Source organism: Hyla sarda, chromosome 8, assembly GCF_029499605.1.
Source record: "Hyla sarda isolate aHylSar1 chromosome 8, aHylSar1.hap1, whole genome shotgun sequence".
Classification (NCBI taxonomy): domain Eukaryota; kingdom Metazoa; phylum Chordata; class Amphibia; order Anura; family Hylidae; genus Hyla; species Hyla sarda.
Window position 1 is genome coordinate 114,792,205 of NC_079196.1, and position 25,666 is coordinate 114,817,870.

The window sequence follows — 25,666 nt, forward strand, 5'->3', positions numbered from 1 at the left end:
TTAGTGAGCGAGTGAGTGAGAGAGTGAGAGTGAGAGTGAGTGAGAGTGAATGAGTGAGTGAGTGATTGAGTGAGTGAGTGAGTGAGTGAGAACAAATGAGTTAAAGCAAGTGAGTGAGAGAGATCGAATGAATGAAAGTCTGAATGACAGAAAGAAAAAAGGATGAAGAAAGAAGCATGAAGAAAAAAAAAATGTATATGGAGTTGCTGACATGAGTGCAATCTACAAAGCCGTTGAGGCTGATCCTCATGGGAGGATTATTGCACCAGGACCCTTAGCACTTTTAAAATGCCATTCAATGCCACGGGCTAGATGTAAACTGCAGATGACCATGTTGTGGTAGTTACCATGGATACCCAAGTGATGTGTGAGCTAACACATAGGCCCAACAGATTCCAAGAAGGCCAGAATCACCAGTGGCACCACCATCGATTGTCAGGTCACCCGGATTCAGCAAATACCAGAGTCCAAAATGATGCAGGTTTATACTGTTAATTTTCAGTTTATCGTTACAGTTGGTGTTATTCCATGTCGGAAGGGACGCAGCTACAGCCAGTGGGGTAACTAGAGACAGGCAGGCAGCTATGTGCAACAAAGGTAGGCGTGTTGTTTTCATATGCAGATCTGAAATATTGTCTTATATGCAAGAGGAGGAGTGATGGGGGTTCAGGCAAAAGCCAGGCTATGGATTGCATTGCTAAATGCTCCATCAGAGTGCAATGGTCGCCTGTCCTTTTTTTAAGTGATGATGTGGGTTTAGCCTGTGCTGTATGTATGTATGGGTGGCTGACTGCCACCCACCCAGAAAGTGTATGGGAGGCTGGTTGGCTGCCAGCCTTCCTTCCTTCCATTCCTATGAGTAATGTGAGTGCTCATGAAGGGGACATGGTTGGGTCCACCCCTTTCCCGGTTATCCCCTCTAGGCCTTTTGGCTTAGATCAAGTGTAAAAAAAGAAAGGATCTTGCGACAGATCGCATCCTGAGGCACGTTTTTTTTTGTGTGAATACTTGCACTTGGGTGACTTGTGAGCACATACTGATACATACGTTCCCTATCTGGGGACCATAAATTAAATGGATTTTTGAGAAAGGGAGCTGATTTGGAAGCTTGCTTCTGTCGCCCTATGCATTGACCCGATGTGGCAGTATCTTCGGGTAGTGAACAGTGCACCACCCCATTCCAGTGTTAAACAAGAAAGATTCTCATTTAATCCTCCGTGGGTGAGAATTTGAGTTTGAGAATTGGAGACCAAAATGATGAGTTGCACTGACTGGTTTATGAACGTCTATTCATTTAGCGTTTTAATGACCATGTTTGCACACTGATTGGTGTAAAAAAATAAAATAAAACTAAATAATAATAATCTAGCACACCTGTGCAGGTTTGACATGACATGACAGGTAGCTGTCTTGTGGGTGGTGCTGAATCCTGTTAAATGACATGAGGGTCTCATGCCTATACACAAGGGTGTGTCATTGCTGTTGCTTGACCATGCATTGGTTTCTGTGGTCAGTGAATGATAAAAACAAAATTTACCATCCATTGATGGATGGGAAATCCGCCATGAGGCATTTGTTTTTAGAAACTGCTGCTCACAACCAATGTTGCAATGGAGTGTCTCCATCTGCTGGTGGTATTGGAAAGGCATTAGTGCTATGACAGGGTCTGAAGAAGAAGAAGAAGAAGACGGAAAAAAATATATATAAAAAGAAAAAGAGAGAGAGAGAGAGACTGACTTAGTGAGCGAGTGAGTGAGAGAGTGAGAGTGAGTGAGAGTGAATGAGTGAGTGAGTGATTGAGTGAGTGAGTGAGTGAGAACAAATGAGTTAAAGCAAGTGAGTGAGAGAGATCGAATGAATGAAAGTCTGAATGACAGAAAGAAAAAAGGATGAAGAAAGAAGCATGAAGAAAAAAAAATGTATATGGAGTTGCTGACATGAGTGCAATCTACAAAGCCGTTGAGGCTGATCCTCATGGGAGGATTATTGCACCAGGACCCTTAGCACTTTAAAATGCCATTCAATGCCACGGGCTAGATGTAAACTGCAGATGACCATGTTGTGGTAGTTACCATGGATACCCAAGTGATGTGTGAGCTAACACATAGGCCCAACAGATTCCAAGAAGGCCAGAATCACCAGCGGCACCACCATCGATTGTCAGGTCACCCGGATTCAGCAAATACCAGAGTCCAAAATGATGCAGGTTTATACTGTTAATTTTCAGTTTATCGTTACAGTTGGTGTTATTCCATGTCGGAAGGGACGCAGCTACAGCCAGTGGGGTAACTAGAGACAGGCAGGCAGCTATGTGCAACAAAGGTAGGCGTGTTGTTTTCATATGCAGATCTGAAATATTGTCTTATATGCAAGAGGAGGAGTGATGGGGGTTCAGGCAAAAGCCAGGCTATGGATTGCATTGCTAAATGCTCCATCAGAGTGCAATGGTCGCCTGTCCTTTTTTTAAGTGATGATGTGGGTTTAGCCTGTGCTGTATGTATATATGGGTGGCTGACTGCCACCCACCCAGAAAGTGTATGGGAGGCTGGTTGGCTGCCAGCCTTCCTTCCATTCCTATGAGTAATGTGAGTGCTCATGAAGGGGACATGGTTGGGTCCACCCCTTTCCCGGTTATCCCCTCTAGGCCTTTTGGCTTAGATCAAGTGTAAAAAAAGAAAGGATCTTGCGACAGATCGCATCCTGAGGCACGTTTTTTTTTTGTGTGAATGCTTGCACTTGGGTGACTTGTGAGCACATACTGATACATACGTTCCCTATCTGGGGACCATAAATTAAATGGATTTTTGAGAAAGGGAGCTGATTTGGAAGCTTGCTTCTGTCGCCCTATGCATTGACCCGATGTGGCAGTATCTTCGGGTAGTGAACAGTGCACCACCCCATTCCAGTGTTAAACAAGAAAGATTCTCATTTAATCCTCCGTGGGTGAGAATTTGAGTTTGAGAATTGGAGACCAAAATGATGAGTTGCACTGACTGGTTTATGAACGTCTATTCATTTAGCGTTTTAATGACCATGTTTGCACACTGATTGGTGTAAAAAAATAAAATAAAACTAAATAATAATAATCTAGCACACCTGTGCAGGTTTGACATGACATGACAGGTAGCTGTCTTGTGGGTGGTGCTGAATCCTGTTAAATGACATGAGGGTCTCATGCCTATACACAAGGGTGTGTCATTGCTGTTGCTTGACCATGCATTGGTTTCTGTGGTCAGTGAATGATAAAAACAAAATTTACCATCCATTGATGGATGGGAAATCCGCCATGAGGCATTTGTTTTTAGAAACTGCTGCTCACAACCAATGTTGCAATGGAGTGTCTCCATCTGCTGGTGGTATTGGAAAGGCATTAGTGCTATGACAGGGTCTGAAGAAGAAGAAGAAGACGGAAAAAAATATATATAAAAAGAAAAAGAGAGAGAGAGAGAGAGACTGACTTAGTGAGCGAGTGAGTGAGAGAGTGAGAGTGAGTGAGAGTGAATGAGTGAGTGAGTGATTGAGTGAGTGAGTGAGTGAGTGAGAACAAATGAGTTAAAGCAAGTGAGTGAGAGAGATCGAATGAATGAAAGTCTGAATGACAGAAAGAAAAAAGGATGAAGAAAGAAGCATGAAGAAAAAAAAATGTATATGGAGTTGCTGACATGAGTGCAATCTACAAAGCCGTTGAGGCTGATCCTCATGGGAGGATTATTGCACCAGGACCCTTAGCACTTTTAAAATGCCATTCAATGCCACGGCTAGATGTAAACTGCAGATGACCATGTTGTGGTAGTTACCATGGATACCCAAGTGATGTGTGAGCTAACACATAGGCCCAACAGATTCCAAGAAGGCCAGAATCACCAGCGGCACCACCATCGATTGTCAGGTCACCCGGATTCAGCAAATACCAGAGTCCAAAATGATGCAGGTTTATACTGTTAATTTTCAGTTTATCGTTACAGTTGGTGTTATTCCATGTCGGAAGGGACGCAGCTACAGCCAGTGGGGTAACTAGAGACAGGCAGGCAGCTATGTGCAACAAAGGTAGGCGTGTTGTTTTCATATGCAGATCTGAAATATTGTCTTATATGCAAGAGGAGGAGTGATGGGGGTTCAGGCAAAAGCCAGGCTATGGATTGCATTGCTAAATGCTCCATCAGAGTGCAATGGTCGCCTGTCCTTTTTTTAAGTGATGATGTGGGTTTAGCCTGTGCTGTATGTATGTATGGGTGGCTGACTGCCACCCACCCAGAAAGTGTATGGGAGGCTGGTTGGCTGCCAGCCTTCCTTCCATTCCTATGAGTAATGTGAGTGCTCATGAAGGGGACATGGTTGGGTCCACCCCTTTCCCGGTTATCCCCTCTAGGCCTTTTGGCTTAGATCAAGTGTAAAAAAAGAAAGGATCTTGCGACAGATCGCATCCTGAGGCACGTTTTTTTTTGTGTGAATACTTGCACTTGGGTGACTTGTGAGCACATACTGATACATACGTTCCCTATCTGGGGACCATAAATTAAATGGATTTTTGAGAAAGGGAGCTGATTTGGAAGCTTGCTTCTGTCGCCCTATGCATTGACCCGATGTGGCAGTATCTTCGGGTAGTGAACAGTGCACCACCCCATTCCAGTGTTAAACAAGAAAGATTCTCATTTAATCCTCCGTGGGTGAGAATTTGAGTTTGAGAATTGGAGACCAAAATGATGAGTTGCACTGACTGGTTTATGAACGTCTATTCATTTAGCGTTTTAATGACCATGTTTGCACACTGATTGGTGTAAAAAAATAAAATAAAACTAAATAATAATAATCTAGCACACCTGTGCAGGTTTGACATGACATGACAGGTAGCTGTCTTGTGGGTGGTGCTGAATCCTGTTAAATGACATGAGGGTCTCATGCCTATACACAAGGGTGTGTCATTGCTGTTGCTTGACCATGCATTGGTTTCTGTGGTCAGTGAATGATAAAAACAAAATTTACCATCCATTGATGGATGGGAAATCCGCCATGAGGCATTTGTTTTTAGAAACTGCTGCTCACAACCAATGTTGCAATGGAGTGTCTCCATCTGCTGGTGGTATTGGAAAGGCATTAGTGCTATGACAGGGTCTGAAGAAGAAGAAGAAGAAGAAGACGGAAAAAAATATATATAAAAAGAAAAAGAGAGAGAGAGAGAGAGACTGACTTAGTGAGCGAGTGAGTGAGAGAGTGAGAGTGAGTGAGAGTGAATGAGTGAGTGAGTGATTGAGTGAGTGAGTGAGTGAGTGAGAACAAATGAGTTAAAGCAAGTGAGTGAGAGAGATCGAATGAATGAAAGTCTGAATGACAGAAAGAAAAAAGGATGAAGAAAGAAGCATGAAGAAAAAAAAATGTATATGGAGTTGCTGACATGAGTGCAATCTACAAAGCCGTTGAGGCTGATCCTCATGGGAGGATTATTGCACCAGGACCCTTAGCACTTTTAAAATGCCATTCAATGCCACGGGCTAGATGTAAACTGCAGATGACCATGTTGTGGTAGTTACCATGGATACCCAAGTGATGTGTGAGCTAACACATAGGCCCAACAGATTCCAAGAAGGCCAGAATCACCAGCGGCACCACCATCGATTGTCAGGTCACCCGGATTCAGCAAATACCAGAGTCCAAAATGATGCAGGTTTATACTGTTAATTTTCAGTTTATCGTTACAGTTGGTGTTATTCCATGTCGGAAGGGACGCAGCTACAGCCAGTGGGGTAACTAGAGACAGGCAGGCAGCTATGTGCAACAAAGGTAGGCGTGTTGTTTTCATATGCAGATCTGAAATATTGTCTTATATGCAAGAGGAGGAGTGATGGGGGTTCAGGCAAAAGCCAGGCTATGGATTGCATTGCTAAATGCTCCATCAGAGTGCAATGGTCGCCTGTCCTTTTTTTAAGTGATGATGTGGGTTTAGCCTGTGCTGTATGTATGTATGGGTGGCTGACTGCCACCCACCCAGAAAGTGTATGGGAGGCTGGTTGGCTGCCAGCCTTCCTTCCATTCCTATGAGTAATGTGAGTGCTCATGAAGGGGACATGGTTGGGTCCACCCCTTTCCCGGTTATCCCCTCTAGGCCTTTTGGCTTAGATCAAGTGTAAAAAAAGAAAGGATCTTGCGACAGATCGCATCCTGAGGCACGTTTTTTTTTTGTGTGAATACTTGCACTTGGGTGACTTGTGAGCACATACTGATACATACGTTCCCTATCTGGGGACCATAAATTAAATGGATTTTTGAGAAAGGGAGCTGATTTGGAAGCTTGCTTCTGTCGCCCTATGCATTGACCCGATGTGGCAGTATCTTCGGGTAGTGAACAGTGCACCACCCCATTCCAGTGTTAAACAAGAAAGATTCTCATTTAATCCTCCGTGGGTGAGAATTTGAGTTTGAGAATTGGAGACCAAAATGATGAGTTGCACTGACTGGTTTATGAACGTCTATTCATTTAGCGTTTTAATGACCATGTTTGCACACTGATTGGTGTAAAAAAATAAAATAAAACTAAATAATAATAATCTAGCACACCTGTGCAGGTTTGACATGACATGACAGGTAGCTGTCTTGTGGGTGGTGCTGAATCCTGTTAAATGACATGAGGGTCTCATGCCTATACACAAGGGTGTGTCATTGCTGTTGCTTGACCATGCATTGGTTTCTGTGGTCAGTGAATGATAAAAACAAAATTTACCATCCATTGATGGATGGGAAATCCGCCATGAGGCATTTGTTTTTAGAAACTGCTGCTCACAACCAATGTTGCAATGGAGTGTCTCCATCTGCTGGTGGTATTGGAAAGGCATTAGTGCTATGACAGGGTCTGAAGAAGAAGAAGAAGAAGAAGAAGACGGAAAAAAATATATATAAAAAGAAAAAGAGAGAGAGAGAGAGAGACTGACTTAGTGAGCGAGTGAGTGAGAGAGTGAGAGTGAGTGAGAGTGAATGAGTGAGTGAGTGATTGAGTGAGTGAGTGAGTGAGTGAGAACAAATGAGTTAAAGCAAGTGAGTGAGAGAGATCGAATGAATGAAAGTCTGAATGACAGAAAGAAAAAAGGATGAAGAAAGAAGCATGAAGAAAAAAAAATGTATATGGAGTTGCTGACATGAGTGCAATCTACAAAGCCGTTGAGGCTGATCCTCATGGGAGGATTATTGCACCAGGACCCTTAGCACTTTTAAAATGCCATTCAATGCCACGGGCTAGATGTAAACTGCAGATGACCATGTTGTGGTAGTTACCATGGATACCCAAGTGATGTGTGAGCTAACACATAGGCCCAACAGATTCCAAGAAGGCCAGAATCACCAGCGGCACCACCATCGATTGTCAGGTCACCCGGATTCAGCAAATACCAGAGTCCAAAATGATGCAGGTTTATACTGTTAATTTTCAGTTTATCGTTACAGTTGGTGTTTTTCCATGTCGGAAGGGACGCAGCTACAGCCAGTGGGGTAACTAGAGACAGGCAGGCAGCTATGTGCAACAAAGGTAGGCGTGTTGTTTTCATATGCAGATCTGAAATATTGTCTTATATGCAAGAGGAGGAGTGATGGGGGTTCAGGCAAAAGCCAGGCTATGGATTGCATTGCTAAATGCTCCATCAGAGTGCAATGGTCGTGTCACGATGCCGGCTGGCAGGTAGTGGATCCTCTGTGCCAGAGAGGGATAGCGAGGACCGCGCTAGTGGACCGGTTCTAAGCCACTACAGGTTTTCACCAGAGCCCGCCGCAAAGCGGGATGGTCTTGCTGCGGCGGTAGTGACCAGGTCGTATCCACTAGCAACGGCTCACCTCTCTGGCTGCTGAAGATGCTGAAGATAGGCGCGGTACAAGGGAGTAGGCAGAAGCAAGGTCGGACGTAGCAGAAGGTCGGGGGCAGGCGGCAAGGATCGTAGTCAGGGGCAACGGCAGGAGGTCAGGAACACGGACTAGGAACAGACAAGGGAACGCTTTCACTAGGCACTAAGGCAACAAGATCCGGCAAGGGAGTGCAGGGGAAGTGAGGTGATATAGGGAAGTGCACAGGTGAACACACTAATTGGAACCACTGCGCCAATCAGCGGCGCAGTGGCCCTTTAAATCGCAGAGACCCGGCGCGCGCGCGCCCTAGGGAGCGGGGCCGCGCGCGCCGGGACAGAACAGACGGAGAGCGAGTCAGGTACGGGGACCGGGGTGCGCATCGCGAGCGGGCGCCACCCGCATCGCGAATCGCACCCCGGTTGGAGGCGGAACCGCAGCGCACCCGGTCAGTGGATCTGACCGGGGCGCTGCAGCAACAAGGATGAGGCGAGCGCTCCGGGGAGGAACGGGGACCCGGAGCGCTCGGCGTAACAGTACCCCCCCCCTTGGGTCTCCCCCTCTTCTTGGGGCCAAAGAACCGGAGGAAAAAAAACTCAATTTTTCCGTGATGAGGTCCGATGCACATTAGGAGGGGTTCTGTGTGAAAACGCACGAGACAGTCCAATCTTTTATTGTAAAAACAATAGATGTAGAGGGGTCTGGCGAGACTGGTCACAGGAACGTAGAACCTGTTGATAAGAGAGGCCAAAAAAAATTTTCCTGCAGATCCGGAATCCAAGAAGAGCATAGTAGAGAAGGAGAAGGTAGAGGCAGATATCCGCACAGGCACAGTAAGGCGTGGAGAAGCAGAGTTGACATCAAGAACTGTGTCACCTTTGTGCGGAGTCAGCGTACGTCTTTCCAGGCGGGGAGGACGGATAGGACAATCCTTCAGGAAGTGTTCGGTACCGGCATAGTACAGGCAAAGATTCTCCATGCGGCGTCGTGTCCTCTCTTGAGGTGTCAAGCGAGACCGGTCATCTTGCATAGCCTCCGCGGCGGGAAGCACAGGAACAGATTGCAGAGGACCAGAGGAGAGAGGAGCCGGGGAGAAAAAACGCTTCGTGCGAACAAAGTCCATATCCAGGCGGAGCTCCAGACGCCATCCGGAAGAACGCATGTCAATGCGAGTGGCAAGATGAATGAGTTCATGTAGGTCAGCAGGAGTCTCTCGTGCGGCCAGAACATCTTTAATGTTGCTGGATAGGCCTTTTTTAAAGGTCGCGCAGAGAAGCTCACTATTCCAGGACAACTCGTAAGCAAGAGCACGGAACTGAATGGCGTACTCGCCAACGGAAGAAACACCCTGGGCCAGGTTCAGCAGGGCAATCTCGGCAGAAGAAGCTCGGGCAGGTTCCTCAAAGACACTTCGAATTTCCGAGAAGAAGGAGTGTACAGAGGCAGTGACGGGGTCATTGCGGTCCCAGAGCGGAGCGGCCCATGACAGGGCTTTTCCAGACAGAAGGCAGAACACGAAAGCCACCTTAGACCTTTCAGTAGGAAACTGGTCCGACATCATCTCCAAGTGCTGGGAACATTGCGAAAGAAAGCCACGGCAATACTTAGAGTCCCCATTAAATTTGTCCGGCAAGGACAGGCGGAGGCTAGGAGTGGCCACTCGCTGCGGAGGAGGTGCAGGAGCTGGCGGAGGAGAAGATTGCTGGAGAAGTTGCGACTGAAGTTGGTGCGAAATGGTGGACATTTCCGACAGCTGACGGGTTAGAAGGGCGATCTGTCGGGCTTGCTGGGCGGCCACCGTGGTGAGGTCAGCGACAACTGGCAGAGGAACTTCAGCGGGATCCATGGCCGGATCTACTGTCACGATGCCGGCTGGCAGGTAGTGGATCCTCTGTGCCAGAGAGGGATAGCGAGGACCGCGCTAGTGGACCGGTTCTAAGCCACTACAGGTTTTCACCAGAGCCCGCCGCAAAGCGGGATGGTCTTGCTGCGGCGGTAGTGACCAGGTCGTATCCACTAGCAACGGCTCACCTCTCTGGCTGCTGAAGATGCTGAAGATAGGCGCGGTACAAGGGAGTAGGCAGAAGCAAGGTCGGACGTAGCAGAAGGTCGGGGGCAGGCGGCAAGGATCGTAGTCAGGGGCAACGGCAGGAGGTCAGGAACACGGACTAGGAACAGACAAGGGAACGCTTTCACTAGGCACTAAGGCAACAAGATCCGGCAAGGGAGTGCAGGGGAAGTGAGGTGATATAGGGAAGTGCACAGGTGAACACACTAATTGGAACCACTGCGCCAATCAGCGGCGCAGTGGCCCTTTAAATCGCAGAGACCCGGCGCGCGCGCGCCCTAGGGAGCGGGGCCGCGCGCGCCGGGACAGAACAGACGGAGAGCGAGTCAGGTACGGGGACCGGGGTGCGCATCGCGAGCGGGCGCCACCCGCATCGCGAATCGCACCCCGGTTGGAGGCGGAACCGCAGCGCACCCGGTCAGTGGATCTGACCGGGGCGCTGCAGCAAAAAGGATGAGGCGAGCGCTCCGGGGAGGAACGGGGACCCGGAGCGCTCGGCGTAACAGGTCGCCTGTCCTTTTTTTAAGTGATGATGTGGGTTTAGCCTGTGCTGTATGTATGTATGGGTGGCTGACTGCCACCCACCCAGAAAGTGTATGGGAGGCTGGTTGGCTGCCAGCCTTCCTTCCATTCCTATGAGTAATGTGAGTGCTCATGAAGGGGACATGGTTGGGTCCACCCCTTTCCCGGTTATCCCCTCTAGGCCTTTTGGCTTAGATCAAGTGTAAAAAAAGAAAGGATCTTGCGACAGATCGCATCCTGAGGCACGTTTTTTTTTGTGTGAATACTTGCACTTGGGTGACTTGTGAGCACATACTGATACATACGTTCCCTATCTGGGGACCATAAATTAAATGGATTTTTGAGAAAGGGAGCTGATTTGGAAGCTTGCTTCTGTCGCCCTATGCATTGACCCGATGTGGCAGTATCTTCGGGTAGTGAACAGTGCACCACCCCATTCCAGTGTTAAACAAGAAAGATTCTCATTTAATCCTCCGTGGGTGAGAATTTGAGTTTGAGAATTGGAGACCAAAATGATGAGTTGCACTGACTGGTTTATGAACGTCTATTCATTTAGCGTTTTAATGACCATGTTTGCACACTGATTGGTGTAAAAAAATAAAATAAAACTAAATAATAATAATCTAGCACACCTGTGCAGGTTTGACATGACATGACAGGTAGCTGTCTTGTGGGTGGTGCTGAATCCTGTTAAATGACATGAGGGTCTCATGCCTATACACAAGGGTGTGTCATTGCTGTTGCTTGACCATGCATTGGTTTCTGTGGTCAGTGAATGATAAAAACAAAATTTACCATCCATTGATGGATGGGAAATCCGCCATGAGGCATTTGTTTTTAGAAACTGCTGCTCACAACCAATGTTGCAATGGAGTGTCTCCATCTGCTGGTGGTATTGGAAAGGCATTAGTGCTATGACAGGGTCTGAAGAAGAAGAAGAAGAAGACGGAAAAAAATATATATAAAAAGAAAAAGAGAGAGAGAGAGAGAGACTGACTTAGTGAGCGAGTGAGTGAGAGAGTGAGTGAGAGTGAATGAGTGAGTGAGTGATTGAGTGAGTGAGTGAGTGAGTGAGTGAGAACAAATGAGTTAAAGCAAGTGAGTGAGAGAGATCGAATGAATGAAAGTCTGAATGACAGAAAGAAAAAAGGATGAAGAAAGAAGCATGAAGAAAAAAAAATGTATATGGAGTTGCTGACATGAGTGCAATCTACAAAGCCGTTGAGGCTGATCCTCATGGGAGGATTATTGCACCAGGACCCTTAGCACTTTTAAAATGCCATTCAATGCCACGGGCTAGATGTAAACTGCAGATGACCATGTTGTGGTAGTTACCATGGATACCCAAGTGATGTGTGAGCTAACACATAGGCCCAACAGATTCCAAGAAGGCCAGAATCACCAGCGGCACCACCATCGATTGTCAGGTCACCCGGATTCAGCAAATACCAGAGTCCAAAATGATGCAGGTTTATACTGTTAATTTTCAGTTTATCGTTACAGTTGGTGTTATTCCATGTCGGAAGGGACGCAGCTACAGCCAGTGGGGTAACTAGAAACAGGCAGGCAGCTATGTGCAACAAAGGTAGGCGTGTTGTTTTCATATGCAGATCTGAAATATTGTCTTATATGCAAGAGGAGGAGTGATGGGGGTTCAGGCAAAAGCCAGGCTATGGATTGCATTGCTAAATGCTCCATCAGAGTGCAATGGTCGCCTGTCCTTTTTTTAAGTGATGATGTGGGTTTAGCCTGTGCTGTATGTATGTATGGGTGGCTGACTGCCACCCACCCAGAAAGTGTATGGGAGGCTGGTTGGCTGCCAGCCTTCCTTCCATTCCTATGAGTAATGTGAGTGCTCATGAAGGGGACATGGTTGGGTCCACCCCTTTCCCGGTTATCCCCTCTAGGCCTTTTGGCTTAGATCAAGTGTAAAAAAAGAAAGGATCTTGCGACAGATCGCATCCTGAGGCACGTTTTTTTTTGTGTGAATAATTGCACTTGGGTGACTTGTGAGCACATACTGATACATACGTTCCCTATCTGGGGACCATAAATTAAATGGATTTTTGAGAAAGGGAGCTGATTTGGAAGCTTGCTTCTGTCGCCCTATGCATTGACCCGATGTGGCAGTATCTTCGGGTAGTGAACAGTGCACCACCCCATTCCAGTGTTAAACAAGAAAGATTCTCATTTAATCCTCCGTGGGTGAGAATTTGAGTTTGAGAATTGGAGACCAAAATGATGAGTTGCACTGACTGGTTTATGAACGTCTATTCATTTAGCGTTTTAATGACCATGTTTGCACACTGATTGGTGTAAAAAAATAAAATAAAACTAAATAATAATAATCTAGCACACCTGTGCAGGTTTGACATGACATGACAGGTAGCTGTCTTGTGGGTGGTGCTGAATCCTGTTAAATGACATGAGGGTCTCATGCCTATACACAAGGGTGTGTCATTGCTGTTGCTTGACCATGCATTGGTTTCTGTGGTCAGTGAATGATAAAAACAAAATTTACCATCCATTGATGGATGGGAAATCCGCCATGAGGCATTTGTTTTTAGAAACTGCTGCTCACAACCAATGTTGCAATGGAGTGTCTCCATCTGCTGGTGGTATTGGAAAGGCATTAGTGCTATGACAGGGTCTGAAGAAGAAGAAGAAGAAGAAGAAGAAGAAGAAGAAGAAGACGGAAAAAAATATATATAAAAAGAAAAAGAGAGAGAGAGAGAGAGAGAGACTGACTTAGTGAGCGAGTGAGTGAGAGAGTGAGAGTGAGTGAGAGTGAATGAGTGAGTGATTGAGTGAGTGAGTGAGTGAGTGAGAACAAATGAGTTAAAGCAAGTGAGTGAGAGAGATCGAATGAATGAAAGTCTGAATGACAGAAAGAAAAAAGGATGAAGAAAGAAGCATGAAGAAAAAAAAAATGTATATGGAGTTGCTGACATGAGTGCAATCTACAAAGCCGTTGAGGCTGATCCTCATGGGAGGATTATTGCACCAGGACCCTTAGCACTTTTAAAATGCCATTCAATGCCACGGGCTAGATGTAAACTGCAGATGACCATGTTGTGGTAGTTACCATGGATACCCAAGTGATGTGTGAGCTAACACATAGGCCCAACAGATTCCAAGAAGGCCAGAATCACCAGCGGCACCACCATCGATTGTCAGGTCACCCGGATTCAGCAAATACCAGAGTCCAAAATGATGCAGGTTTATACTGTTAATTTTCAGTTTATCGTTACAGTTGGTGTTATTCCATGTCGGAAGGGACGCAGCTACAGCCAGTGGGGTAACTAGAGACAGGCAGGCAGCTATGTGCAACAAAGGTAGGCGTGTTGTTTTCATATGCAGATCTGAAATATTGTCTTATATGCAAGAGGAGGAGTGATGGGGGTTCAGGCAAAAGCCAGGCTATGGATTGCATTGCTAAATGCTCCATCAGAGTGCAATGGTCGCCTGTCCTTTTTTTAAGTGATGATGTGGGTTTAGCCTGTGCTGTATGTATGTATGGGTGGCTGACTGCCACCCACCCAGAAAGTGTATGGGAGGCTGGTTGGCTGCCAGCCTTCCTTCCATTCCTATGAGTAATGTGAGTGCTCATGAAGGGGACATGGTTGGGTCCACCCCTTTCCCGGTTATCCCCTCTAGGCCTTTTGGCTTAGATCAAGTGTAAAAAAAGAAAGGATCTTGCGACAGATCGCATCCTGAGGCACGTTTTTTTTTGTGTGAATACTTGCACTTGGGTGACTTGTGAGCACATACTGATACATACGTTCCCTATCTGGGGACCATAAATTAAATGGATTTTTGAGAAAGGGAGCTGATTTGGAAGCTTGCTTCTGTCGCCCTATGCATTGACCCGATGTGGCAGTATCTTCGGGTAGTGAACAGTGCACCACCCCATTCCAGTGTTAAACAAGAAAGATTCTCATTTAATCCTCCGTGGGTGAGAATTTGAGTTTGAGAATTGGAGACCAAAATGATGAGTTGCACTGACTGGTTTATGAACGTCTATTCATTTAGCGTTTTAATGACCATGTTTGCACACTGATTGGTGTAAAAAAATAAAATAAAACTAAATAATAATAATCTAGCACACCTGTGCAGGTTTGACATGACATGACAGGTAGCTGTCTTGTGGGTGGTGCTGAATCCTGTTAAATGACATGAGGGTCTCATGCCTATACACAAGGGTGTGTCATTGCTGTTGCTTGACCATGCATTGGTTTCTGTGGTCAGTGAATGATAAAAACAAAATTTACCATCCATTGATGGATGGGAAATCCGCCATGAGGCATTTGTTTTTAGAAACTGCTGCTCACAACCAATGTTGCAATGGAGTGTCTCCATCTGCTGGTGGTATTGGAAAGGCATTAGTGCTATGACAGGGTCTGAAGAAGAAGAAGAAGAAGAAGAAGAAGAAGAAGAAGAAGACGGAAAAAAATATATATAAAAAGAAAAAGAGAGAGAGAGAGAGACTGACTTAGTGAGCGAGTGAGTGAGAGAGTGAGAGTGAGTGAGAGTGAATGAGTGAGTGAGTGATTGAGTGAGTGAGTGAGTGAGAACAAATGAGTTAAAGCAAGTGAGTGAGAGAGATCGAATGAATGAAAGTCTGAATGACAGAAAGAAAAAAGGATGAAGAAAGAAGCATGAAGAAAAAAAAATGTATATGGAGTTGCTGACATGAGTGCAATCTACAAAGCCGTTGAGGCTGATCCTCATGGGAGGATTATTGCACCAGGACCCTTAGCACTTTTAAAATGCCATTCAATGCCACGGGCTAGATGTAAACTGCAGATGACCATGTTGTGGTAGTTACCATGGATACCCAAGTGATGTGTGAGCTAACACATAGGCCCAACAGATTTCAAGAAGGCCAGAATCACCAGCGGCACCACCATCGATTGTCAGGTCACCCGGATTCAGCAAATACCAGAGTCCAAAATGATGCAGGTTTATACTGTTAATTTTCAGTTTATCGTTACAGTTGGTGTTATTCCATGTCGGAAGGGACGCAGCTACAGCCAGTGGGGTAACTAGAGACAGGCAGGCAGCTATGTGCAACAAAGGTAGGCGTGTTGTTTTCATATGCAGATCTGAAATATTGTCTTATATGCAAGAGGAGGAGTGATGGGGGTTCAGGCAAAAGCCAGGCTATGGATTGCATTGCTAAATGCTCCATCAGAGTGCAATGGTCGCCTGTCCTTTTTTTAAGTGATGATGTGGGTTTAGCCTGTGCTGTATGTATGTATGGGTGGCTGACTGCCACCCACCCAGAAAGTGTATGGGAGGCTGGTTGGCTGCCAGCCTTCCTTCCATTCCTATGAGTAATGTGAGTGCTCATGAAGGGGACATGGTTGGGTCCACCCCTTTCCCGGTTATCCCCTCTAGGCCTTTTGGCTTAGATCAAGTGTAAAAAAAGAAAGGATCTTGCGACAGATCGCATCCTGAGGCACGTTTTTTTTTGTGTGAATACTTGCACTTGGGTGACTTGTGAGCACATACTGATACATACATTCCCTATCTGGGGACCATAAATTAAATGGATTTTTGAGAAAGGGAGCTGATTTGGAAGCTTGCTTCTGTCGCCCTATGCATTGACCCGATGTGGCAGTATCTTCGGGTAGTGAACAGTGCACCACCCCATTCCAGTGTTAAACAAGAAAGATTCTCATTTAATCCTCCGTGGGTGAGAATTTGAGTTTGAGAATTGGAGACCAAAATGATGAGTTGCACTGACTGGTTTATGAACGTCTATTCATTTAGCGTTTTAATGACCATGTTTGCACACTGATTGGTGTAAAAAAATAAAATGAAACTAAATAATAATAATCTAGCACACCTGTGCAGGTTTGACATGACATGACAGGTAGCTGTCTTGTGGGTGGTGCTGAATCCTGTTAAATGACATGAGGGTCTCATGCCTATACACAAGGGTGTGTCATTGCTGTTGCTTGACCATGCATTGGTTTCTGTGGTCAGTGAATGATAAAAACAAAATTTACCATCCATTGATGGATGGGAAATCCGCCATGAGGCATTTGTTTTTAGAAACTGCTGCTCACAACCAATGTTGCAATGGAGTGTCTCCATCTGCTGGTGGTATTGGAAAGGCATTAGTGCTATGACAGGGTCTGAAGAAGAAGAAGAAGAAGACGGAAAAAAATATATATAAAAAGAAAAAGAGAGAGAGAGAGAGACTGACTTAGTGAGCGAGTGAGTGAGAGAGTGAGAGTGAGTGAGAGTGAATGAGTGAGTGAGTGATTGAGTGAGTGAGTGAGTGAGTGAGAACAAATGAGTTAAAGCAAGTGAGTGAGAGAGATCGAATGAATGAAAGTCTGAATGACAGAAAGAAAAAAGGATGAAGAAAGAAGCATGAAGAAAAAAAAATGTATATGGAGTTGCTGACATGAGTGCAATCTACAAAGCCGTTGAGGCTGATCCTCATGGGAGGATTATTGCACCAGGACCCTTAGCACTTTTAAAATGCCATTCAATGCCACGGGCTAGATGTAAACTGCAGATGACCATGTTGTGGTAGTTACCATGGATACCCAAGTGATGTGTGAGCTAACACATAGGCCCAACAGATTCCAAGAAGGCCAGAATCACCAGCGGCACCACCATCGATTGTCAGGTCACCCGGATTCAGCAAATACCAGAGTCCAAAATGATGCAGGTTTATACTGTTAATTTTCAGTTTATCGTTACAGTTGGTGTTATTCCATGTCGGAAGGGACGCAGCTACAGCCAGTGGGGTAACTAGAGACAGGCAGGCAGCTATGTGCAACAAAGGTAGGCGTGTTGTTTTCATATGCAGATCTGAAATATTGTCTTATATGCAAGAGGAGGAGTGATGGGGGTTCAGGCAAAAGCCAGGCTATGGATTGCATTGCTAAATGCTCCATCAGAGTGCAATGGTCGCCTGTCCTTTTTTTAAGTGATGATGTGGGTTTAGCCTGTGCTGTATGTATGTATGGGTGGCTGACTGCCACCCACCCAGAAAGTGTATGGGAGGCTGGTTGGCTGCCAGCCTTCCTTCCATTCCTATGAGTAATGTGAGTGCTCATGAAGGGGACATGGTTGGGTCCACCCCTTTCCCGGTTATCCCCTCTAGGCCTTTTGGCTTAGATCAAGTGTAAAAAAAGAAAGGATCTTGCGACAGATCGCATCCTGAGGCACGTTTTTTTTTGTGTGAATACTTGCACTTGGGTGACTTGTGAGCACATACTGATACATACGTTCCCTATCTGGGGACCATAAATTAAATGGATTTTTGAGAAAGGGAGCTGATTTGGAAGCTTGCTTCTGTCGCCCTATGCATTGACCCGATGTGGCAGTATCTTCGGGTAGTGAACAGTGCACCACCCCATTCCAGTGTTAAACAAGAAAGATTCTCATTTAATCCTCCGTGGGTGAGAATTTGAGTTTGAGAATTGGAGACCAAAATGATGAGTTGCACTGACTGGTTTATGAACGTCTATTCATTTAGCGTTTTAATGACCATGTTTGCACACTGATTGGTGTAAAAAAATAAAATAAAACTAAATAATAATAATCTAGCACACCTGTGCAGGTTTGACATGACATGACAGGTAGCTGTCTTGTGGGTGGTGCTGAATCCTGTTAAATGACATGAGGGTCTCATGCCTATACACAAGGGTGTGTCATTGCTGTTGCTTGACCATGCATTGGTTTCTGTGGTCAGTGAATGATAAAAACAAAATTTACCATCCATTGATGGATGGGAAATCCGCCATGAGGCATTTGTTTTTAGAAACTGCTGCTCACAACCAATGTTGCAATGGAGTGTCTCCATCTGCTGGTGGTATTGGAAAGGCATTAGTGCTATGACAGGGTCTGAAGAAGAAGAAGAAGAAGAAGACGGAAAAAAATATATATAAAAAGAAAAAGAGAGAGAGAGAGAGAGACTGACTTAGTGAGCGAGTGAGTGAGAGAGTGAGAGTGAGTGAGAGTGAATGAGTGAGTGAGTGATTGAGTGAGTGAGTGAGTGAGTGAGAACAAATGAGTTAAAGCAAGTGAGTGAGAGAGATCGAATGAATGAAAGTCTGAATGACAGAAAGAAAAAAGGATGAAGAAAGAAGCATGAAGAAAAAAAAATGTATATGGAGTTGCTGACATGAGTGCAATCTACAAAGCCGTTGAGGCTGATCCTCATGGGAGGATTATTGCACCAGGACCCTTAGCACTTTTAAAATGCCATTCAATGCCACGGGCTAGATGTAAACTGCAGATGACCATGTTGTGGTAGTTACCATGGATACCCAAGTGATGTGTGAGCTAACACATAGGCCCAACAGATTCCAAGAAGGCCAGAATCACCAGCGGCACCACCATCGATTGTCAGGTCACCCGGATTCAGCAAATACCAGAGTCCAAAATGATGCAGGTTTATACTGTTAATTTTCAGTTTATCGTTACAGTTGGTGTTATTCCATGTCGGAAGGGACGCAGCTACAGCCAGTGGGGTAACTAGAGACAGGCAGGCAGCTATGTGCAACAAAGGTAGGCGTGTTGTTTTCATATGCAGATCTGAAATATTGTCTTATATGCAAGAGGAGGAGTGATGGGGGTTCAGGCAAAAGCCAGGCTATGGATTGCATTGCTAAATGCTCCATCAGAGTGCAATGGTCGCCTGTCCTTTTTTTAAGTGATGATGTGGGTTTAGCCTGTGCTGTATGTATGTATGGGTGGCTGACTGCCACCCACCCAGAGAGTGTATGGGAGGCTGGTTGGCTGCCAGCCTTCCTTCCATTCCTATGAGTAATGTGAGTGCTCATGAAGGGGACATGGTTGGGTCCACCCCTTTCCCGGTTATCCCCTCTAGGCCTTTTGGCTTAGATCAAGTGTAAAAAAAGAAAGGATCTTGCGACAGATCGCATCCTGAGGCACGTTTTTTTTTTTGTATGAATACTTGCACTTGGGTGACTTGTGAGCACATATTGATACATACGTTCCCTATCTGGGGACCATAAATTAAATGGATTTTTGAGAAAGGGAGCTGATTTGGAAGCTTGCTTCTGTCGCCCTATGCATTGACCCGATGTGGCAGTATCTTCGGGTAGTGAACAGTGCACCACCCCATTCCACTGTTAAACAAGAAAGATTCTCATTTAATCCTCCGTGGGTGAGAATTTGAGTTTGAGAATTGGAGACCAAAATGATGAGTTGCACTGACTGGTTTATGAACGTCTATTCATTTAGCGTTTTAATGACCATGTTTGCACACTGATTGGTGTAAAAAAATAAAATAAAACTAAATAATAATAATCTAGCACACCTGTGCAGGTTTGACATGACATGACAGGTAGCTGTCTTGTGGGTGGTGCTGAATCCTGTTAAATGACATGAGGGTCTCATGCCTATACACAAGGGTGTGTCATTGCTGTTGCTTGACCATGCATTGGTTTCTGTGGTCAGTGAATGATAAAAACAAAATTTACCATCCATTGATGGATGGGAAATCCGCCATGAGGCATTTGTTTTTAGAAACTACTGCTCACAACCAATGTTGCAATGGAGTGTCTCCATCTGCTGGTGGTATTGGAAAGGCATTAGTGCTATGACAGGGTCTGAAGAAGAAGAAGAAGAAGAAGAAGACGGAAAAATATATATATAAATAGAAAAAGAGAGAGAGAGACTGACTTAGTGAGCGAGTGAGTGAGAGAGTGAGAGTGAGTGAGAGTGAATGAGTGAGTGAGTGATTGAGTGAGTGAGTGAGTGAGAACAAATGAGTTAAAGCAAGTGAGTGAGAGAGATCGAATGAATGAAAGTCTGAATGACAGAAAGAAAAAAGGATGAAGAAAGAAGCATGAAGAAAAAAAATGTATATGGAGTTGCTGACATGAGTGCAATCTACAAAGCCGTTGAGGCTGATCCTCATGGGAGGATTATTGCACCAGGACCCTTAGCACTTTTAAAATGCCATTCAATGCCACGGGCTAGATGTAAACTGCAGATGACCATGTTGTGGTAGTTACCATGGATACCCAAGTGATGTGTGAGCTAACACAAAGGCCCAACAGATTCCAAGAAGGCCAGAATCACCAGCGGCACCACCATCGATTGTCAGGTCACCCGGATTCAGCAAATACCAGAGTCCAAAATGATGCAGGTTTATACTGTTAATTTTCAGTTTATCGTTACAGTTGGTGTTATTCCATGTCGGAAGGGACGCAGCTACAGCCAGTGGGGTAACTAGAGACAGGCAGGCAGCTATGTGCAACAAAGGTAGGCGTGTTGTTTTCATATGCAGATCTGAAATATTGTCTTATATGCAAGAGGAGGAGTGATGGGGGTTCAGGCAAAAGCCAGGCTATGGATTGCATTGCTAAATGCTCCATCAGAGTGCAATGGTCGCCTGTCCTTTTTTTAAGTGATGATGTGGGTTTAGCCTGTGCTGTATGTATGTATGGGTGGCTGACTGCCACCCACCCAGAGAGTGTATGGGAGGCTGGTTGGCTGCCAGCCTTCCTTCCATTCCTATGAGTAATGTGAGTGCTCATGAAGGGGACATGGTTGGGTCCACCCCTTTCCCGGTTATCCCCTCTAGGCCTTTTGGCTTAGATCAAGTGTAAAAAAAGAAAGGATCTTGCGACAGATCGCATCCTGAGGCACGTTTTTTTTTTTGTGTGAATACTTGCACTTGGGTGACTTGTGAGCACATACTGATACATACGTTCCCTATCTGGGGACCATAAATTAAATGGATTTTTGAGAAAGGGAGCTGATTTGGAAGCTTGCTTCTGTCGCCCTATGCATTGACCCGATGTGGCAGTATCTTCGGGTAGTGAACAGTGCACCACCCCATTCCAGTGTTAAACAAGAAAGATTCTCATTTAATCCTCCGTGGGTGAGAATTTGAGTTTGAGAATTGGAGACCAAAATGATGAGTTGCACTGACTGGTTTATGAACGTCTATTCATTTAGCGTTTTAATGACCATGTTTGCACACTGATTGGTGTAAAAAAATAAAATAAAACTAAATAATAATAATCTAGCACACCTGTGCAGGTTTGACATGACATGACAGGTAGCTGTCTTGTGGGTGGTGCTGAATCCTGTTAAATGACGTGAGGGTCTCATGCCTATACACAAGGGTGTGTCATTGCTGTTGCTTGACCATGCATTGGTTTCTGTGGTCAGTGAATGATAAAAACAAAATTTACCATCCATTGATGGATGGGAAATCCGCCATGAGGCATTTGTTTTTAGAAACTACTGCTCACAACCAATGTTGCAATGGAGTGTCTCCATCTGCTGGTGGTATTGGAAAGGCATTAGTGCTATGACAGGGTCTGAAGAAGAAGAAGAAGAAGAAGAAGAAGACGGAAAAATATATATATAAAAAGAAAAAGAGAGAGAGAGAGAGAGACTGACTTAGTGAGCGAGTGAGTGAGAGAGTGAGAGTGAGTGAGAGTGAATGAGTGAGTGAGTGAGTGAGAACAAATGAGTTAAAGCAAGTGAGTGAGAGAGATCGAATGAATGAAAGTCTGAATGACAGAAAGAAAAAAGGATGAAGAAAGAAGCATGAAGAAAAAAAAATGTATATGGAGTTGCTGACATGAGTGCAATCTACAAAGCCGTTGAGGCTGATCCTCATGGGAGGATTATTGCATCAGGACCCTTAGCACTTTTAAAATGCCATTCAATGCCACGGGCTGGATGTAAACTGCAGATGACCATGTTGTGGTAGTTACCATGGATACCCAAGTGATGTGTGAGCTAACACAAAGGCCCAACAGATTCCAAGAAGGCCAGAATCACCAGCGGCACCACCATCGATTGTCAGGTCACCCGGATTCAGCAAATACCAGAGTCCAAAATGATGCAGGTTTATACTGTTAATTTTCAGTTTATCGTTACAGTTGGTGTTATTCCATGTCGGAAGGGACGCAGCTACAGCCAGTGGGGTAACTAGAGACAGGCAGGCAGCTATGTGCAACAAAGGTAGGCGTGTTGTTTTCATATGCAGATCTGAAATATTGTCTTATATGCAAGAGGAGGAGTGATGGGGGTTCAGGCAAAAGCCAGGCTATGGATTGCATTGCTAAATGCTCCATCAGAGTGCAATGGTCGCCTGTCCTTTTTTTAAGTGATGATGTGGGTTTAGCCTGTGCTGTATGTATGTATGGGTGGCTGACTGCCACCCACCCAGAGAGTGTATGGGAGGCTGGTTGGCTGCCAGCCTTCCTTCCATTCCTATGAGTAATGTGAGTGCTCATGAAGGGGACATGGTTGGGTCCACCCCTTTCCCGGTTATCCCCTCTAGGCCTTTTGGCTTAGATCAAGTGTAAAAAAAGAAAGGATCTTGCGACAGATCGCATCCTGAGGCACATTTTTTTGTGTGTGAATACTTGCACTTGGGTGACTTGTGAGCACATACTGATACATACGTTCCCTATCTGGGGACCATACATTAAATGGATTTTTGAGAAAGGGAGCTGATTTGGAAGCTTGCTTCTGTAGCCCTATGCATTGACCCGATGTGGCAGTATCTTCGGGTAGTGAACAGTGCACCACCCCATTCCAGTGTTAAACAAGAAAGATTCTCATTTAATCCTCCGTGGGTGAGAATTTGAGTTTGAGAATTGGAGACCAAAATGATGAGTTGCACTGACTGGTTTATGAACGTCTATTCATTTAGCGTTTTAATGACCATGTTTGCACACTGATTGGTGTAAAAAAATAAAATAAAACTAAATAATAATAATCTAGCACACCTGTGCAGGTTTGACATGACATGACAGGTAGCTGTCTTGTGGGTGGTGCTGAATCCTGTTAAATGACGTGAGGGTCTCATGCCTATACACAAGGGTGTGTCATTGCTGTTGCTTGACCATGCATTGGTTTCTGTGGTCAGTGAATGATAAAAACAAAATTTACCATCCATTGATGGATGGGAAATCCGCCATGAGGCATTTGTTTTTAGAAACTGTTGCTCACAACCAATGTTGCAATGGAGTGTCTCCATCTGCTGGTGGTATTGGAAAGGCATTAGTGCTATGACAGGGTCTGAAGAAGAAGAAGAAGAAGAAGAAGACGGAAAAAAATATATATAAAAAGAAAAAGAGAGAGAGAGAGAGAGAGACTGACTTAGTGAGCGACTGAGTGAGAGAGTGAGAGTGAGTGAGAGTGAATGAGTGAGTGAGTGATTGAGTGAGTGAGTGAGTGAGAACAAATGAGTTAAAGCAAGTGAGTGAGAGAGATCGAATGAATGAAAGTCTGAATGACAGAAAGAAAAAAGGATGAAGAAAGAAGCATGAAGAAAAAAAAATGTATATGGAGTTGCTGACATGAGTGCAATCTACAAAGCCGTTGAGGCTGATCCTCATGGGAGGATTATTGCACCAGGACCCTTAGCACTTTTAAAATGCCATTCAATGCCACGGGCTAGATGTAAACTGCAGATGACCATGTTGTGGTAGTTACCATGGATACCCAAGTGATGTGTGAGCTAACACATAGGCCCAACAGATTCCAAGAAGGCCAGAATCACCAGCGGCACCACCATCGATTGTCAGGTCACCCGGATTCAGCAAATACCAGAGTCCAAAATGATGCAGGTTTATACTGTTAATTTTCAGTTTATCGTTACAGTTGGTGTTATTCCATGTCGGAAGGGACGCAGCTACAGCCAGTGGGGTAACTAGAGACAGGCAGGCAGCTATGTGCAACAAAGGTAGGCGTGTTGTTTTCATATGCAGATCTGAAATATTGTCTTATATGCAAGAGGAGGAGTGATGGGGGTTCAGGCAAAAGCCAGGCTATGGATTGCATTGCTAAATGCTCCATCAGAGTGCAATGGTCGCCTGTCCTTTTTTTAAGTGATGATGTGGGTTTAGCCTGTGCTGTATGTATGTATGGGTGGCTGACTGCCACCCACCCAGAAAGTGTATGGGAGGCTGGTTGGCTGCCAGCCTTCCTTCCATTCCTATGAGTAATGTGAGTGCTCATGAAGGGGACATGGTTGGGTCCACCCCTTTCCCGGTTATCCCCTCTAGGCCTTTTGGCTTAGATCAAGTGTAAAAAAAGAAAGGATCTTGCGACAGATCGCATCCTGAGGCACATTTTTTTTTTGTGTGAATACTTGCACTTGGGTGACTTGTGAGCACATACTGATACATACGTTCCCTATCTGGGGACCATAAATTAAATGGATTTTTGAGAAAGGGAGCTGATTTGGAAGCTTGCTTCTGTCGCCCTATGCATTGACCCGATGTGGCAGTATCTTCGGGTAGTGAACAGTGCACCACCCCATTCCAGTGTTAAACAAGAAAGATTCTCATTTAATCCTCCGTGGGTGAGAATTTGAGTTTGAGAATTGGAGACCAAAATGATGAGTTGCACTGACTGGTTTATGAACGTCTATTCATTTAGCGTTTTAATGACCATGTTTGCACACTGATTGGTGTAAAAAAATAAAATAAAACTAAATAATAATAATCTAGCACACCTGTGCAGGTTTGACATGACATGACAGGTAGCTGTCTTGTGGGTGGTGCTGAATCCTGTTAAATGACGTGAGGGTCTCATGCCTATACACAAGGGTGTGTCATTGCTGTTGCTTGACCATGCATTGGTTTCTGTGGTCAGTGAATGATAAAAACAAAATTTACCATCCATTGATGGATGGGAAATCCGCCATGAGGCATTTGTTTTTAGAAACTGTTGCTCACAACCAATGTTGCAATGGAGTGTCTCCATCTGCTGGTGGTATTGGAAAGGCATTAGTGCTATGACAGGGTCTGAAGAAGAAGAAGAAGAAGAAGAAGAAGAAGAAGAAGAAGAAGAAGAAGAAGAAGAAGAAGAAGAAGAAAAAGAAGACGGAAAAAAATATATATAAAAAGAAAAAGAGAGAGAGAGAGAGAGAGAGAGACTGAATTAGTGAGCGACTGAGTGAGAGAGTGAGAGTGAGTGAGAGTGAATGAGTGAGTGAGTGATTGAGTGAGTGAGTGAGTGAGTGAGAACAAATGAGTTAAAGCAAGTGAGTGAGAGAGATCGAATGAATGAAAATCTGAATGACAGAAAGAAAAAAGGATGAAGAAAGAAGCATGAAGAAAAAAAAATGTATATGGAGTTGCTGACATGAGTGCAATCTACAAAGCCGTTGAGGCTGATCCTCATGGGAGGATTATTGCACCAGGACCCTTAGCACTTTTAAAATGCCATTCAATGCCACGGGCTAGATGTAAACTGCAGATGACCATGTTGTGGTAGTTACCA

At 45.0% G+C, this 25,666-nt stretch overlaps 13 pseudogenes; all 13 read left to right on the forward strand.

Annotated features, from left to right (window-relative positions):
- Positions 1-912: 912 nt before the first annotated feature.
- Positions 913-1,176, forward strand: LOC130286648 (U2 spliceosomal RNA; annotated as a pseudogene).
- A 1,457-nt stretch (positions 1,177-2,633) lies between these two features.
- On the forward strand, positions 2,634-2,898 carry LOC130287812 (U2 spliceosomal RNA; annotated as a pseudogene).
- Positions 2,899-4,358: 1,460 nt separating this feature from the next.
- LOC130286649 (U2 spliceosomal RNA) lies at positions 4,359-4,622 on the forward strand (annotated as a pseudogene).
- Positions 4,623-6,089: 1,467 nt separating this feature from the next.
- On the forward strand, positions 6,090-6,354 carry LOC130288020 (U2 spliceosomal RNA; annotated as a pseudogene).
- Positions 6,355-10,581: 4,227 nt separating this feature from the next.
- Positions 10,582-10,845, forward strand: LOC130286650 (U2 spliceosomal RNA; annotated as a pseudogene).
- A 1,462-nt stretch (positions 10,846-12,307) lies between these two features.
- Positions 12,308-12,571, forward strand: LOC130287629 (U2 spliceosomal RNA; annotated as a pseudogene).
- Positions 12,572-14,057: 1,486 nt separating this feature from the next.
- LOC130286651 (U2 spliceosomal RNA) lies at positions 14,058-14,321 on the forward strand (annotated as a pseudogene).
- A 1,479-nt stretch (positions 14,322-15,800) lies between these two features.
- Positions 15,801-16,064, forward strand: LOC130289313 (U2 spliceosomal RNA; annotated as a pseudogene).
- A 1,462-nt stretch (positions 16,065-17,526) lies between these two features.
- On the forward strand, positions 17,527-17,790 carry LOC130286652 (U2 spliceosomal RNA; annotated as a pseudogene).
- Positions 17,791-19,257: 1,467 nt separating this feature from the next.
- Positions 19,258-19,523, forward strand: LOC130288236 (U2 spliceosomal RNA; annotated as a pseudogene).
- Positions 19,524-20,982: 1,459 nt separating this feature from the next.
- Positions 20,983-21,248, forward strand: LOC130288315 (U2 spliceosomal RNA; annotated as a pseudogene).
- A 1,453-nt stretch (positions 21,249-22,701) lies between these two features.
- Positions 22,702-22,965, forward strand: LOC130286504 (U2 spliceosomal RNA; annotated as a pseudogene).
- Positions 22,966-24,433: 1,468 nt separating this feature from the next.
- On the forward strand, positions 24,434-24,698 carry LOC130288175 (U2 spliceosomal RNA; annotated as a pseudogene).
- The last annotated feature ends 968 nt before the right edge of the window (positions 24,699-25,666 follow it).